At 39.5% G+C, this 16051-nt stretch overlaps 1 long non-coding RNA gene across 1 annotated transcript in view; it reads right to left on the reverse strand.

The window, feature by feature from the left end:
* Nucleotides 1-284: 284 nt before the first annotated feature.
* LOC139795506 (uncharacterized) overlaps nt 285-16051 on the reverse strand; it is a 121852-nt gene continuing 106085 nt past the window's right edge. The window contains exon 3 of the long non-coding RNA XR_011725528.1: nt 285-538. This is a non-coding gene — a long non-coding RNA (uncharacterized lncRNA). The remainder of the gene's footprint in view (nt 539-16051) is intronic.

The raw sequence follows: 16051 nt of genomic DNA on the forward strand, positions 1-16051 counted from the left end.
TTCCTTTTAAGTACGAAATTATTCAGCTTGGATATGATTCAACATCTGTAGAAAAAATCTTTTAGAAATCCACCAGTTCTAATCCTTAATTACCTGATCTTATATAATGCTATTTTAATGTCATGAAAACTTCATCAAACTACATAGAATATGCTTCAAGAACCAACCTGTTTAAAAATTTCCCACAAATTTTTCCTTTGCTATCTCCACTTAATATATATTGCCTTTGTGATACTTCCCCTGAAACCCAGACTAGCTAAAGCAAACTCTCTCTGACAGAAGGATTTTTGAAGCTGTTATTTTAATCTTCAGGTTTACATACCTGTCAGAGAATAGCACGTTCATAGCCTTTACTATTGTTCACAGATTCTTTTTTCCAACGTCTACAGATAGGTCTCAAGGGTTCTTGCTCCTCAAGGCAAATTACCTCTGAGTGTTTAGGTTCACCTCCAACTCCATATTTTTTTGCTTTTCATATGCCTCTTCCTTTGTGTTTTTTTTTCTCTTTTTTACTTATTTTCAACTCTTGACCAGGACCCTTAAAGGAAAGAAGAAAAGACACTTAGATACCAGGGTGATGGGTGACCTTATAGAAACAGACAAATAGACAAGGGTATTGTAGTATTTCTTTCACATTCTTTGTCTGTGCTACAGCTGGGTGAAAACATTTGTTCTACAAATAAAAGAAAACCTTTAAAACATTACTTTGGCCCCATTCTTCTTCCAAGTGATGTAGCTGAGGATAGGACCTGTCTCCTCATGGGCTCTTCACCTAGTCAAGGACTGAAGACAAACTGGTTAATGGAGTGGTGTCAATACAGCCAATTGACTGATTTTTCCATACCACAGATAATGTGGATTGAGCTTCGGTTTAGGCAAATTATTTTGGGGTTTCAAAATTATAACCTCATTCTTACTTCTCTCCAGACCTTGAAAACAGCAGCTTCTTATCATCATTACAATTTATTCCAAAGCATTTTAAGTGCTTTAGTTTGGACAGGTTTGTGACAGCAAAAAGACAAATTTTCAGAAAGCAAAAGAAAAACAGTAAGAATTTGTTTAAAAGAGGGGGGAAAGGTATGTTTAAGTTTTATACTGTTTTAACTATGTTTAAAAGTTTACTAGTTCAAATTATATCAAGAAAAGTTCTTCAAGTTCAATGCCAATTGTAATGACATAAGCATCTTCTGAATTGAGCCTGTAATATAGCAAAATGAACTTAAAGATCTTTTAACAATCCCATGGGTCATTTCTCTCAGTTCTGCCAAGCAGCCTCTAAAAACTTCACATATACAAGTTAAAACCTGCTGTTCATGCAAATGTAGTTGATTTTTGCCAGGCAATCATCCTCTTTCTCCTTTTAAAGATCTCATGCACAGTAGCAGAATCTGTACAAGCCATTGCTTTTCCAGGGCCAAGAACAGGATATTGCAGGTCCTGTGCTTTGTAAAGTAATTTGTCTGCCTTGCCCATTCAGAGCTTTGGTGAGAAAGGCATCAGAGCAGCCAGGACAGGGCATTAAAGAGGCACAGCTGTGACAGCCTAGAGAAGGCAAGAAGAGGGAAGGGAAAAAGAGGAAAAGGAAAAAAAATGGAAAAAAAAATGGAAAAAATGGGAAAAGAGGGAAAAGAGGGAAAAGAGGGAAAAGAGGGAAAAGAGGGAAAAGAGGGAAAAGAGGGAAAAGAGGGAAAAAAGGAAAAAAGGAAAAAAGGAAAAAAGGAAAAAAGGAAAAAAGGAAAAAAGGAAAAAAGGAAAAAAGGAAAAAAGGAAAAAGGGAAAAAAGGAAAAAAGGAAAAAAGGAAAAAAGGAAAAAAGGAAAAAAGGAAAAAAGGAAAAAAGGGGAAAAAAGGGGAAAAAAGGGGAAAAAAGGGAAAAAAGGGAAAAAAGGGAAAAAAGGGAAAAAAGGGAAAAAAGGGAAAAAAGGGAAAAAAGGGAAAAAAGGGAAAAAAAGGGAAAAAAAGGGAAAAAAGGGAAAAGAAACAAACAAAAACCCAAACAAAAACCCAAATAAAAAACCAAACAAGACAAAGACGAAGCTGAAGGAAAAGGCCAGGCTTGTTCTCTCTGATAAAAATCCAGGTGGTCCAATGCAGAGGGAATATGCAGCAAGGCTATTCTGCAATGTCTGGACATAAGAAGATGAGCCAAGTAACAACCTTGTGAAACAGAACTAGAAATTCAGCCAGAGACAGTACTGATTTTTTTTCTCCCCCCCTTCTCCTTATTCCTCCCGGCACAGAAGATACACGTGTTTAGATCAACTCATGCCCTTTCTGAGTCTTGAGGAGAAAAGGGCCTGACTCCAGCACTTTTCATACAGTCTGTAGGAGTCCTGAGCACACTCTGGGCAGATTACTGGCATAAATTAAGACCCAGCTTTACCCTATAAGACAATTCACACCCACTGTATTATGTGGTTTAAAAAAATACAAAAGGATCCAACAGACTTGCAACAAATCTTTCTAACTGCATGTGATGTTTGTGTGACAGAACATGACAGGAGGTGATAGACCCTCAGACCTTGGCTGAGAAGTAAGATCAGCTGGAGGTAGATGATTTCTGTCAATAGGTGAGCTTCACACAGTCAAAAGAATGATGACCTGAAGCTATGGAGAGATTTTTTATTTTCTTCTATCTCTGTGTGTACACGCTCAGATATTTTTTTAAATCCTCAAAGAAATAGACAGTGGTGTTTAAAAGCATGAAATACAAATGTCTTTGATTTGATGGAGGAGACAGAAAAACTGTTTGTGAAATTTGGACAGTGCAAAAGACAACTGCCCAAGATGCAATGTTCTTCCTGACCTAGCCCTGTCCTCATCTTTCATTTCATACACACTACATCGACCCCTGCCTCCACTCCACACACACTGCCAGTCTCCACCATCCATTTGCCAAACCTTCCAACAAGCACCTTCTATGTGATGAGTTATATGTAAAAATTCACAAGGTCAGTGGCTATATTATCCTGCATTACATCCCTCCTTTAAATCAGCCCATGAGGTGACCCTTGGGCAGAACAGGTCACAGGCAAAGCAGCTGGCACGCCAAGGTAGCTGCTGAGGACACCAGTTGAACTCTGCTGTCATCCTTCAGGGCTCTTTCACTTGCTCAGTGTTCACTGATGTTAGCTTCTTGTATGCCCAAGTCCATACATCTGCATGGCTTTGGGGACAGCCCAGGCTACATGTGTGCTAGCTTTGGGAATGTTCCTCAGCCACTGCAGTGGGGCAATTCCTGATGTACACATTGGTGCAGAAGACTAAAAGAGAATCAGAATCATAGAATCGGCTGGGTTGGAAGGGACCTCAGAGATCATCAAGTCCAACCCTTGATCCACTACCGCTGCAGTTACCAGACCATGGCACTGAGTGCCACATCCAGTCTCTTTTTAAATATCTCCAGGGATGGAGAATCCACTACTTCCCTGGGCAGCCCATTCCAATGCTTGATCACCCTCTCAGTAAAGAAATTCTTTCTAATGTCCAACCTAAACCTCCCCCAGCACAACTTGAGACCGTGCCCTCTTGTCTTGCTGAGGGTTGCCTGGGAAAAGAGACCAACCCCCCCCTGGCTACACCCTCCTTTCAGGGAGTTGTAGAGAGTGATGAGGTCTCCTCTGAGCCTCCTCTTCTCCAGGCTGAACAGCCCCAGCTCCCTCAGCCTCTCCTCATAGGATCTGTGCTGGAGTCTCTTCACCAGCCTGGTTGCCCTCCTTTGGACCTGCTCCAGGACCTCGATATCCTTCCTGAACTGAGGGGCCCTGAACTGGACACAGTACTCGAGGTGTGGCCTCACCAGTGCTGAATACAGGGGCAGAATCACTTCCTTGGACCTGCTGGCCACGCTGTTCCTGATACAGGCCAGGATGCCATTGGCCTTCTTGGCTACCTGGGCACACTGCTGGCTCATGTTCAGCTTCCTGTCAATCCAAACTCCAAGGTCCCTTTCTGTCTGGCTGCTCTCCAACCACTCTGTGCCCAGCCTGGAGCTCCCCATGGGGTTGTTGTGGCCAAAGTGCAGGACCCGGCACTTGGCCTTGTTGAACCTCAGGGCTGTTACACCATTCCATCAGCACCCTTGCTATTGTGATACAGCAGACTTTTTCCCTGAAGCTGTTTTCTCCTCTTCTTTTAGGTTGCCACAACCCTGCTTTTTCTCATAACACCTCAGTTCAAGAAATGCAATTTCAGTTCAATGAGCAGAAAGCAGGAGAGGTCTATGCATAATGCTCATTATATGCAAAAATGAGCTTGCCCCCCCAAATCCAGCATAGAACAAATGACTCATCTGGAAGACTCAGGCTCAACTGATGGAACATGAAGAATAAACTGTATTAAGGTAAATGAACTTAAGGATGATGATTTACACTAAAGAGAATGTAACATTTTATGGCAGCTGAGACAATGTTCACACCTTTTCATTACTTTTCTGAGGACAACCTGCACTAAAAAAACCATTCTGACACAAAGAGCTGTTGACAAGCATACAAAATGGAGCATAAATACTACCTGCTATTTGTAGATACACTCAGGAGACCTTTGCAGAGTGTTTGATATTCCCTGCTCTTTATTCACTGTAATAAGTGAAATGTGCTCTCTTAAGCCAAAAGCACAAGTGAACTCATGGGACGACATCATTTGTGTATCTGCTGCTGAAGCCAGAATTTCACCTTCTACCACAAGTTAAATGTGCATCACTGTTGTGGCTGAACTGTCCAGAGATACTGTTAAACCTTAAAAAACCACATCAAACCCAAACAACAAAAAAAGCCTCAAAACAAACAAGTTTAAAATTCTCTCTATAGATGCAACATGTTCCAAGAGGTAATCAATTGCTGCTGCTTACTGAAGAAAAGAGCCAAGAGCCATGTGTTTGTGCTATTCATTTTTCTGATAGAAACATCTGATTTTGTTGTTGTTGATTAGAAAATGCTTAAGAAAGGGCATCGGAGCACTTAGCAGCATGGCTGACAATATGGCTCCCTATTTGTTTGCTCTTTTACCTGCTACCTGCTGAAACCCAGTGTAAGTTTTGTACAGAGCTACACAAACCCTGCCTGCCTATACGGCAAACTGTCTAAAAGATTATATTTTGACTGTGCCTTCTGTCACCCTTTAATGTGTGCTTGATAGAAGCAATAAAACAAATGTTTTCTGTGGGGAACGTTTCTGCAAATACCGTATATTGACTGCTAAAAAAAAAAAACCAACAAAACCTCACACAGATTTTACATGTGCAAGAAACAAGCACAACTGAAATGCAGGCTGCCAGGCCTTCCTGGCACATGCACCACAGTCACAGCCCCCAGACACCAGTTCTGATCTGCTGCCACACTCTTCTGACACTACAACAGTCTCCTTTTTCCTGGTTAGCACTCACGAATTGCAGCATTAATTCCTCCTGGTTGCAGTGCCAATGACTGTACCGGAACTAGTCCATAGAATGAAGTGAATCCCATCTATTTTTTTTTTTTTTTTTTTTGTTAGACATCAAAGTCTTAACATTGGTCTTTCAAAATATCAGCCTGGGTTTCCAGAAGATGAATAGCTGTCTTCAGGCAGTGTTGGTCCAGCAGACTCTCTGACCTTTGGACTTGCTTTTCCCACAACAGGGACAACCGAGGGCAAACACTAAGGGATACAGCCAATGATTCAGGATGTCCTCTAGCAGTGATCTTACACTCTGTAAACAAATGACATTATTAACATGCCCAGTAGAGGTTTGGTTTTGGCTCATTCTCTTTCTTATTTGAATTAATTTCCAAATAAGACCATTTATGACCTTTATCTCAAGCAGCATTATGCAAGCCAATAATTGTGCAGGCCAGTGTCTGTATTCCAGGGTAGAAGACACCAGGAGCTAAGAGGAAAAAAAGTAGGTTTTTGCTCCAAACGCAAGTGAAACCAGGAAATGCCTTTAGACAAATAAATCACAATTTCAAGTCAACTGCAATAAGAGAAGGGGGGATTTTCCATGGAAGAGGACAAGGTCCTCCATGGAGCCAGAAAACTAGATATGGCTTTCCCAGACCAGGATTCTGCCAGTGCTTTTTCTGGCAAGACCAAGACAAATGAAACAAGAGTAACACAGGCTGGAAAGACTCTGGAGAGCTTACTCCAAACAGCAAGTGACTGTCACAAAAGTGACTGTCAGCTTAGTCAAGGCTTAAATCTTTCTTGGCTTGTTTGCATTGCTGCAATTTCTGTTCCTGCCATACAACAGCAAACCATGACATCGAGAGCCTGGGGAAGACACTGAGCACAGGACATCCAACACCCCAGTCCCAAACTTTTACAAAACATTGAATTCAATGATAAAAGCAAAGAAACTGCAATACTAGGTAAGGGCGATTGTCCATGGAAGGCAGTCTCTTGTGGCCAGGACCAGGCTTCAAGGTGCAAATCTGCTACCTGTAATTATTGGCTGTTTGTCCCTCTCAACCCCTAAACACCCAGTGACTGACGGCTGGATGCAGCGCATTTCTAATGACCTTGCCATTGCTCTTCCTGCTGTAGCATGGACTACTGCTATAAATTTGGTTATCTCCCTCTAAAATTTGATTTATTCTCAGTTGAACAGAAGCACAGAATTTCCCAGCTGAGTTACACATTACGGGAAAAAGTGTTCCCTTTTGGGTTTTTCAGCCTGCCATATTTCAGTTCGCTTGACTCTCAACTTCTTGTTTTGTGCTGCCTTCACATCCCTTCTTACTTGCTCCATTCCAAGGAAAAAACATTTCATCCTTTTCCATCTGCCATTAATTATCTCCCTACTCAGACCTGAAACTACAGTAACTCTCCAGTATCCTTACAGAGCTGGAGTGCTCTCTGTTACCTATAGCAATGAAATCTGTGGGTTTGTGAAACTGATTTATGAATTTCTGTTTAATGTATTTCTTCCCTACTGAAACAACTTCCAGTTCGCCATTCACCATATTACACAGTTCCTCTTCTCATCCCAATATTTAGATGCTCAACTAGATTCTAATTGAAAAAGCACGATTTTCCCAGGAAAAACCCTCTTTGCTTTCTTAAAGGCCTCAGTGGTAAGCATTGCCTAGATGCCCTGTGGACTAGCCATCTTTGAGCAGAAATATTACAATATTTCAAAAGCATTTATGGATGTCTGAGCTTCCAAATGCTGCAAAGCATGTCCATAGGTGTTTTACTAGAACAGCATCTGGGCAAGATCAAGCCCTGAACAGCACAAAGAAACAGAAGCCCACAGAAAGAACCACAAAACAATTGTAAAGCTTCAATTGAAAAATGTTTTTCCACGAGGACTATTTTATTCCTAAATATGAGAAAATGATCACCTAGAAAACAGACATCTAGTAATGAATGGTGAAAGTTAATTTTTCCACACACGATGCTGGCATTATCTTGTTCTCTACTGATAGGGAGCTTTGCTCCACAAGAGAACAAAGGAATGCCTAAAAAATTTTTTTTTTTAATTATCAGCTGTACACTAGGGCAGTAAAAGGAAATGCTTAAATTACAGCCTGGGTGTGACATGCCTTATTGAAAAAAACAGTCTAAGAGGACTCAAGCAATGACTGAAGCTTGTATACAATAAATTGAATAGCTGGCAGAATAAAACAGATGCATTGAGGTAGGACATAAACTATAGGAAGTTTAGTTGAGTGTTAAGCAAATCTCTCTTCACAGCCAACAACAGGAGGAGCACAGCTCTGAAAGACTCCACTTGTAGTGTTTGGTCCATGCTGAACCTCAGGTTTTTCTCAGAGCACCTGTAAACCTTGTTGGTCTGAAAAGATGGTGGTCTGAATTTTCGAGAAGCAGGTGAGAGGCTTTCCTGTGCCAGCCCTGAATGAGCAAATCAGCTTTTGTAATGTTATTTCATGGAAGGGTGAGGTATATGCTTGTGGGAGGGAAAGGGGGTGCACGGGGAAGAGAAAAGAGAGAAAAAAATAACCATTTTAACTAGAGACCCTGTCTGTCTCTTTTCACTTACTGACTTAGATACACAGATGACTATAGCTGAGGGATATTAAATGTGAATCCTGCACAGTATATTTTTAGGAGATATAAAAATCTAACGTACTGTGAAATTTATAGCTTCCTCTCCCAAAAAAAGGAAAAGAAAAAAAAAATCTACTGGTAGAACATATAAATTTTGCTGAGGCTCTAAAAGGTGTCATAAAACCTCCCTGCCACAGATACAGTTGGCGTTACAGCAAGTATTTCTATAACACAGATTTGTAATAATTTGGGTTTTGTACATTGGGTGGTAATACTGTGGTGCTTCAGGCAATATGCCTATAATGTCCAACACAACAGAATGCCTGTTGGGTCTCATTTCATGTATATAAATTATATATAATCTGAACAAACATGAATGGTGGGACCCATATATAAACAGTCTTAATATTTCAACACCTACATTTCTTTATGAACCTGGGTGGTTAGAAAGGCGGTTGCAAATGATTATTTCTTTACCAAGTTCACATGGAGTAGTTTGCTCAGTTTAATAATAGTCTATCTTGTTCAGGCTGAACAAACTAGTCCCTGTGGGGAAAAAAAAAAAGGGAGGGAGTAATAAATCAATAGCCCAGATGTAATCTTAGGTGTCTAGAATGCAGAGAGGGATTTTGGAGCATAATGGCACTGGTTGTCTATTGTCATTCAGACATGAGCTGCATCAGAAAAGGGCTTGTGGGAACCTGATAAGAGTTGGTCAAAAGTGGGCCATAAATCAAACACAGGCAGTATTCTGCTGATTTCACACACACACTCACTGGGAGGGGGAAAAAAAAAATAAAGGGAAAAAAAAAAAACCCACGATAGAAAAGAAAAGGTGATAGATCTGCAATTTAGTGCTTATCACATCTGCTAGAAGTTTCATAATACAAAAGCCTGACCTTCAGTGAATAAACATCCTAGTTGACTACCTGTTTCTGCCTAGAAAATATGGCAATAGTCTCTTAGAGCTCAGAAATCAAGCTACAAAAATGACGTGACATCTTCAGGTTTAACAAGCTTCTTCTTGTTGCTAGCAGTTAAGTAGCTGTCACTTTAGTTACTACCAGCCACTTTAACTTCAGATGCACAGTGTTTATTGAAAGGAACTAGACACTTATTCAAAGACACTAATAGCCTATGGGGGGAAAGGAGTTCATAGCACAAGGATTATGGAAAGAGCAATGTGCACAGCTCTTTTACTTACATTTGCATTCTGCCACAGCCTAAAAAGAAAATAAAAACTAGCAGTAACAATACATTGATTAGAGAGAGGTGCCTGTGCTGCATTACAGGCATCTCTGCTGGGATTCTGGCAACCTCAGCATCCACAGGTGACTGTGGATAAGTAGTAACTAATTTACTTCAACCCTTTGTAAGGGTCATTTGTAAAGTTTAACCTTGATTCTTTTAAAGTTTAACCTTGATTCAGATTAATATTTCAAAGCTCTGGCAATAGCTATTTCTTTAAATGTTGCATACTCATTATTTCAAGACCATACATTTTAAATTATTTTTCCAATTTTTACATAGATTGCTAGATCAATGCAATTTTTACTGGATGTTTAACCTGTCTTCAGTTATACCTTTCTAAGGACTTACTGAAGATAATACCTATCATTCAAATTCAGGTTCTGTATTGTGAAGGAATTGGGATGAACTGAATTACCACATTACAAGAAAAATCCTAATAATATCAACTCACCAGCTATCCCTTAGCAAATCCACAAGAGTCACAAATATTAACTCATAGAAGACAAATCCATTCTCCACCCCAGTAGCATACAATGAGAAATAGAGTTTGAAATTAAAACAAAACTCAAAAATTAATAGAAGCCTTTTCCAAGGTGCTTGCACCTCATCTTGTCTGCACAGGTCTGCCAGATTCCCAGTCCCTTAGAGTAAAGGTTGTCCTGGCTTGAGACATCTTCTGCAGCACAGGGTTAGTCACTGCTTGAGAATAATGATCTGAATACACAAAAGATGGTGCAAAGCATCTTGGAATGTTTGCTGCTCAGATTTTGTAATGGTCATTTTGTTTTCTGGAAGAAATCTGCCCTTGCAGGTTCAGGGTCAAACCAGTCAGCTCAGGTAAACACAGAAAGAGGGAAATAATGGGACCTCCAATACACCACTCATGTGGGGACCCTCTGCAAGTGAAAACTACCAACCATACTATATAACCAGTACAGGGAGTGCACAAGATAGTCCCGTCACAGCAATTCTTTCCTCAGTTAAAGGGACTTCGCTTTCCTCAGATACCCCACTGAAACAAGCTTTACTTTTCCTTGCCCAGCTGCAGTGACTTTGGTATATTATCATGTCTAACAGCAGCTGTTAGGGAGAAGACAAGAAGAGTCCCAGGCTACTTAGAAACCATTCCTCAAAACCTGGAAGTAGAATTAATGAAAACATCTCAGGTTTTGATCCTAGTGCAAGTTCTCTGCATGCTTGCTGGTCTACTTGCCACTGCCGTGCAGGCTTCGCTGTCAGAGAGGACAATGGTTATCAATCACCTCAGAGCAGTTTAACAAGCCAAGCAAGCTACAAACACCTTGCAGAATTTATGTCACTGGGGGAGAGTCATTAATTTGGATTTCCAGCTTCCTGCACAGGCAAAATTAAAAAACAAAATATTGAATATAGAGTCGTTTGATTTAACGCACACAAATAGGTAATTGAGTATATATCTGCTGACCTTCCCTAAGAAGAAGGACATAAATATTCCGGCTTCGTTTTACAAACCAAACAAACTCTTATAATAAGAAAAAAGCAATTTAATTATTTTATACATATATATCTATTTGTTCACCTTGGTTTGCAAGGAGACTGATTCCTTTGTTAAAAATTATGATTGGAAGAGGAAAAGGACTTTAATTTGTGTAAAGTGCATTCCGAGAATTAACATTTTCCCTATCTGAAGGCAAAAAACTGTGCCATTAGATTTCACTGGTACTAAAAGAAAAAATCTGAAGGGCTACTTTGGTTAGGGATTTTTTTGCTGTTTTTTGCTTTTCTTTTGAGTGAGGGTTTTTTTTCTTGTTTGTTTGTTGGATTTTTTTGAAGGGTGTTAATCAAGGTTGCTGTAGGGGGAGATAGATTTTTCACTGCTTTACCGTACCTGTGTACCCTTGTCTTTTTTTTCTCTGTGGATGTGGATGCACACAACCAAAGGAAAAGTGATGCCACTTATAGCCTACACTTCTATCCTGATGACCTAGCAGTAGCAATAGCAGGGCTTTGTTAGTATCACTCTAGCTCTGCTATCTGTATATTAAAATTAGCAAACTGAGTCATTCTACTTTCATTCATACAATCTACTTCCAAACCTCTTAAGTCCTGTATTGTTCCAAACACAGACCTACCCCAGTAGCTTCCTTTCCTGTCTTCTGACATCCCCACCCCCTCTCTCTCCCTCATGGGGATGCCGTATCTTAGCTGAATACTCTCAGGACAACTCACCAGGCCTATTCCTTTGTCCTTTTGAATCAGCTTCAATGAGGTTTGGCCAAGCTTTCTTCTTCTACAAACCTTGCCTTCAGAAAGTCAACTAAAAAAAATGCAGGGCCTTCTAAACAGGACAGCTCAAGGACTTCACCCATTTTCAAACCCTAGTAGTCAGAAGGACTGGCTGAAAAATTCCTTTCCCAAAAGAACCAGGATATGCTAATCTTGGCAATTCCCTGGCAACTTCAGCTGGAGTCCTTTTTTTTTTTCTTTCTTTCTTTTTTTTCCCCTAGAACAAGATTTTGTCTGCATTTTCCTATTCAGCAGCTTGCACTGAATTAAAAGAAAATAAAAAAACTACAAACCATATGGAGGAAACACGGATTAATCGGTGTAGGAAGCTCACGTTATGCGTACGTGCTTATTAGAAAAAGGCTGAATTAGAAACACTCTTCAGCTGAAACAGCTGACTCATGTTGCTACAGATTGAATTGAGTCAAAAGGACGTTGGGGCTAATGGAAATATGTTGTTCTCCCAGTCCTAAGCCAAGAAATATTTATGTATTACCACAAGCTTGTGTCCTGCATAAAACCTCAGCCGAAAGTTAATTGCTCTGAATGTCTCCAAGGCTTTGGGTCAGCCTGGCAATCCTACCTTACAGAAATTCAACAAATGTCCCTATACAGAGCTGGCTGTGCTCTCGGGCTATGCCCTTACATCTAGGAGTCCACTTTGAGGCAAAATAAGGGGAAAGAGTGATCAAGAGGTGGAAGGACTCTGAAAGACACAGCAGCTCACAAAAGGAAGCTTAGAGAGAGCTCTTCCCAGGAGAAAGGAGAGGATAATTAGAGTTTAGTGAGAGTCATTCTCTTCCCTTTCAACGCAGCTCATAAGGGATATGTGTTGATTATCAAATAAAAGAGGATAATGCATTGCTGAGAGACTGTACTGTGCAAATATTCATTTGAAAATGTTTACACTACAAATTTAGCTCATTTCCTGCATATCTATGCACAGATGGTAATTTCCTTGGATTCAAAACTGGTTGAGAAGAGGGGGGAAATGCTCACAGAAATTCTAACAAATTCAAAGGGATCTTTACCTAGTGGCAGCCCAAACATTTTATTTTCTAAATCCCCTTCTCCTGCTTTTTTACCAGATTTCAGTCTGTAAAATGGTTATAACCTTTGCCAGCTTCGATATTTATAATGACCATGCAACAATACAAGCAATTGCAAATTATTTTTAGCAAGAGATTCTAAAGCAAATTTGACACAATAAGAAGGTATGAAAAGTAGAATACTTAATCCTACAAATTAAATTCTGCTTCTAATTATAATTATTTCAATTAGTAACAAATTCCAACCAAAGCTACTGAGCAGTTACACCCAGTATTTTTCCCCCTACCTCAGTAGGAATGAATTTTCAGGGAATAAGTTTTCCCTGAAACTTATTCTAACATTTTTATTCAAATAATAGACCTATTTTATGTCTGGACAACTGCTTCCTGACAGTGCAGGTGCAGGACATATTTTCAGCCTCTTCTTCATGACATTAAGACTTCTGCATACGGTATTGCAGGTTATAGCTACACAAAAGAAAGAGCTCCAGAGGACGAGAATTTAGAGTTAACATCAGGGGAGTTGTCAACAATGCTTCGATCATTCCAATTTCTTCCATGCTACTTAATAAAAACAGAAGCATATGGCAGAGTAAGGAGTATGTGGTGGACAAAGAGTAAGTGTGGTGGACAAAGTAAACTCAGAGTCAAAAAAGGGCCTTTTGCCCAGCATAATGAAATAAAGCTTTTGCTCTTTGGTCTTCAAGTATCCCATGATAATTTCAGGTCCTCCAGTGAAAGTACACTAAGTAAAAAATATTACTGCTGAGTTAGGACAAACAGCCTTACCAGTAGGACAACATGCTTTGGTGGTCTGCACTGTAATGCTTTGAAAGTCCTCTTGGAGACTTCAAGAAATAAAATCTGTGCAGAAAGACTTTACTTCAGCAGCAGCCCCCATTTCCTCCATGTAAAACATTTCACAGCTTGTCTCATTATAGCATTTGTAAAAACACTGTCTGAGAGCAGTGGTGCATAAATGAATTATTTAAGTTTTGCAGCAAATCACCCTGATCTTGTGTGCAGCTTCTTAATGCACTTTAAGTGAGCCCTGGGAGGCAAATCATAGTGGACCAGGGGTGTAATGTAAACCAAGTTTTATTAGCCACGAAAACTACAACATTTATTAAGTATCTAAGACACTGCATTTAAATAAACTTGATTGGCAAATAATACCCAACATCATGTCTATCTTCCCTATTTCAAAAGTTTTTTCTTTTAAAAAACAAACAGTAAAACAAAAAAATAGTGGTTTATTTTCTTGTCAGTTTTGCTAATATAACGGGTCCTCTCTATTTTGCAAATAGTCATTTTCAACAAATTACCACATGTCACAAACAGTCTGCAGCTCTCTAGCCTTAATACTTTGCAGAAAAAGTAAAAGTACATTAGGATGTTATCATCCCCTCTTTATCAGTGCAAGCTTCATGGTCCCTGCTGGCCTTAGCAGCCTGGGAAACACACATCACCCACAGCTCCCTGCCCTCAGTAAACAGGCCCCTAACATCCTCCTAATATTTTCCTATTTTAGGCAGCTGCCTTTTGTGCTGTTAACATGGAGCAGACCTTCAAAACCAAAACTATTTCCGCCAGACCTCCATTTTCAATCTGGTACAAAATTTAAAAGGCAGCCTAGCAAAGCATTCTTCCCTACCTCTGCCCTTTTCTTACCTCATTAACTGAATCTCTAGGAAAACCTAGGCACTACCTCACATGCCATTCCTTTATGACAAAAATAATTTTTTATCTTTGGCCAAGGAGATAAGTTCAAGTCCAGACAGACAATAACAATAAAAAAATTAAATATACCAAAATACTCAATGGGCAGATATTCACTGATAAATATTTAATGCTCTCATAGCAGAATTTGGGTATTTGCAAAATGCAGCTAGTTTTCCTTTGTGTGAGCATCTCCTTTGCTTTCCTCATCTTTGGTCTTTGGTCTACTAGTAAAAAAAAAAAAAAAAGGTAACTACTTCACGTGGTTTAAATGATGAATGAAGCAGTGCTTGAAACCACCCAACTGAAGCCACACAGGTTTGTAAATACAAAGTTCAAGTCCCCCATCCTTCCCATCCTTGGTTGAGTGGTATATGAGGGTGGTAGAAAACCAATAAACAAGCCACCCAAACAAGCAAAGATTTAGCTCTGCTGTTCTGGAAGGTTATAGAAGTTTACTACTCTTATTACTTCTCATTCTCCAGATTACTGGTTGTGCAGACATCCATTTATGCAAATAAAAGGCTTTTCTCTCTCCTTGGTTTAGCTGAGCATCCCTTACTAAGTAACTTCTGAGCTCCAGAGATAACTAATATTTGCTATTCCATCTCTTTCTGCCCTCAGAAAGGCTTAGCAGCAGGAACAACCACATTCATTCTTAAAACTATGAGCATCAGCATAAATAGGATAACCAAATCGAGACTTTTAAACTGAAGAAAGCAATAATTTTTTTTCAAACTGGCAACTTCCTAACATTTTTCTCGTTAGATATTTACATTTTGCAAACTGATAAGGAAAAACTTTACACTTATTTACTGACTTGATTTTTTTTTCACCTGTTTTTTTTGTTTGTTTTTTTTTTTTTAATAAATTACATAGTTTTGAAACAATAACTCTTTTTGCAACAAATATCAACTATTCATGTACAGTTTTGAATTGACTATGTCTGGCATGGGGGTCATTAGACAAAGATTTAATAAAATTACACAGTACAGAGTGAAAGTAGCAGATAAGCAGGCCTCCTCTGCAGCAGGATGCAACAGATGTTTCAGAGGAATGAGCAAGTTTCACTTACAGTCCAGATGTGTAATATATACAGAGAGAGCAATGGGAACCCAAAGGAAAAATGATGCCACTTATAGCCGTCCACAAAGAGATTATTTTCCTACAGAAAGGAGCAATCAAACAGTTGTCCAACTACTTAAAACAGGAGATGTTCATCTTTCAGCCATCCACATTTGAAAAGGTGCTGCTGAGACTGGCCTGGGAACCCAACAGCTTTACAAAGCAGATGGGCCAGGGCAAAATTTGCTTTCCACTATAAAACAAGCTTTTGCTTTCCATACCTCATCACCACCAGGAAAACTAAACCAAAACATCTACACCAAACCAATCACACCACTTCTGATGCATGGATGCAATACATGATGCCACTTTTCCCATCTGGGTTTTTTTATTCCTCTGCAGTCACATCCTTACTCCCTACATTAAGAACTATTCTGATAACACACAAGGGGTACAGTATTTCATGCTCAAGTATTTAACATTTCAAAGTTCAGAAGGAAAGTTCATTATCAAAGAAAGTATAAACAAGGACATGATAAAATGTTAACCATAAAATATAGTAATAATCCCTTCAATGGCATATTTTGATGTTGTAATTAACTAGTAATACATTCTTCCCATGTTTCAGAGTTTTACTGCCTTAATATATAGCTGGCACTCTTTAGCAGAATCAGCATAACTCAATCATCATTTTCCTTCTCCATCTAGTATGACCAA

The sequence above is a fragment of the Heliangelus exortis genome, chromosome 3, assembly GCF_036169615.1.
Source record: "Heliangelus exortis chromosome 3, bHelExo1.hap1, whole genome shotgun sequence".
Lineage (NCBI taxonomy): Eukaryota > Metazoa > Chordata > Aves > Apodiformes > Trochilidae > Heliangelus > Heliangelus exortis.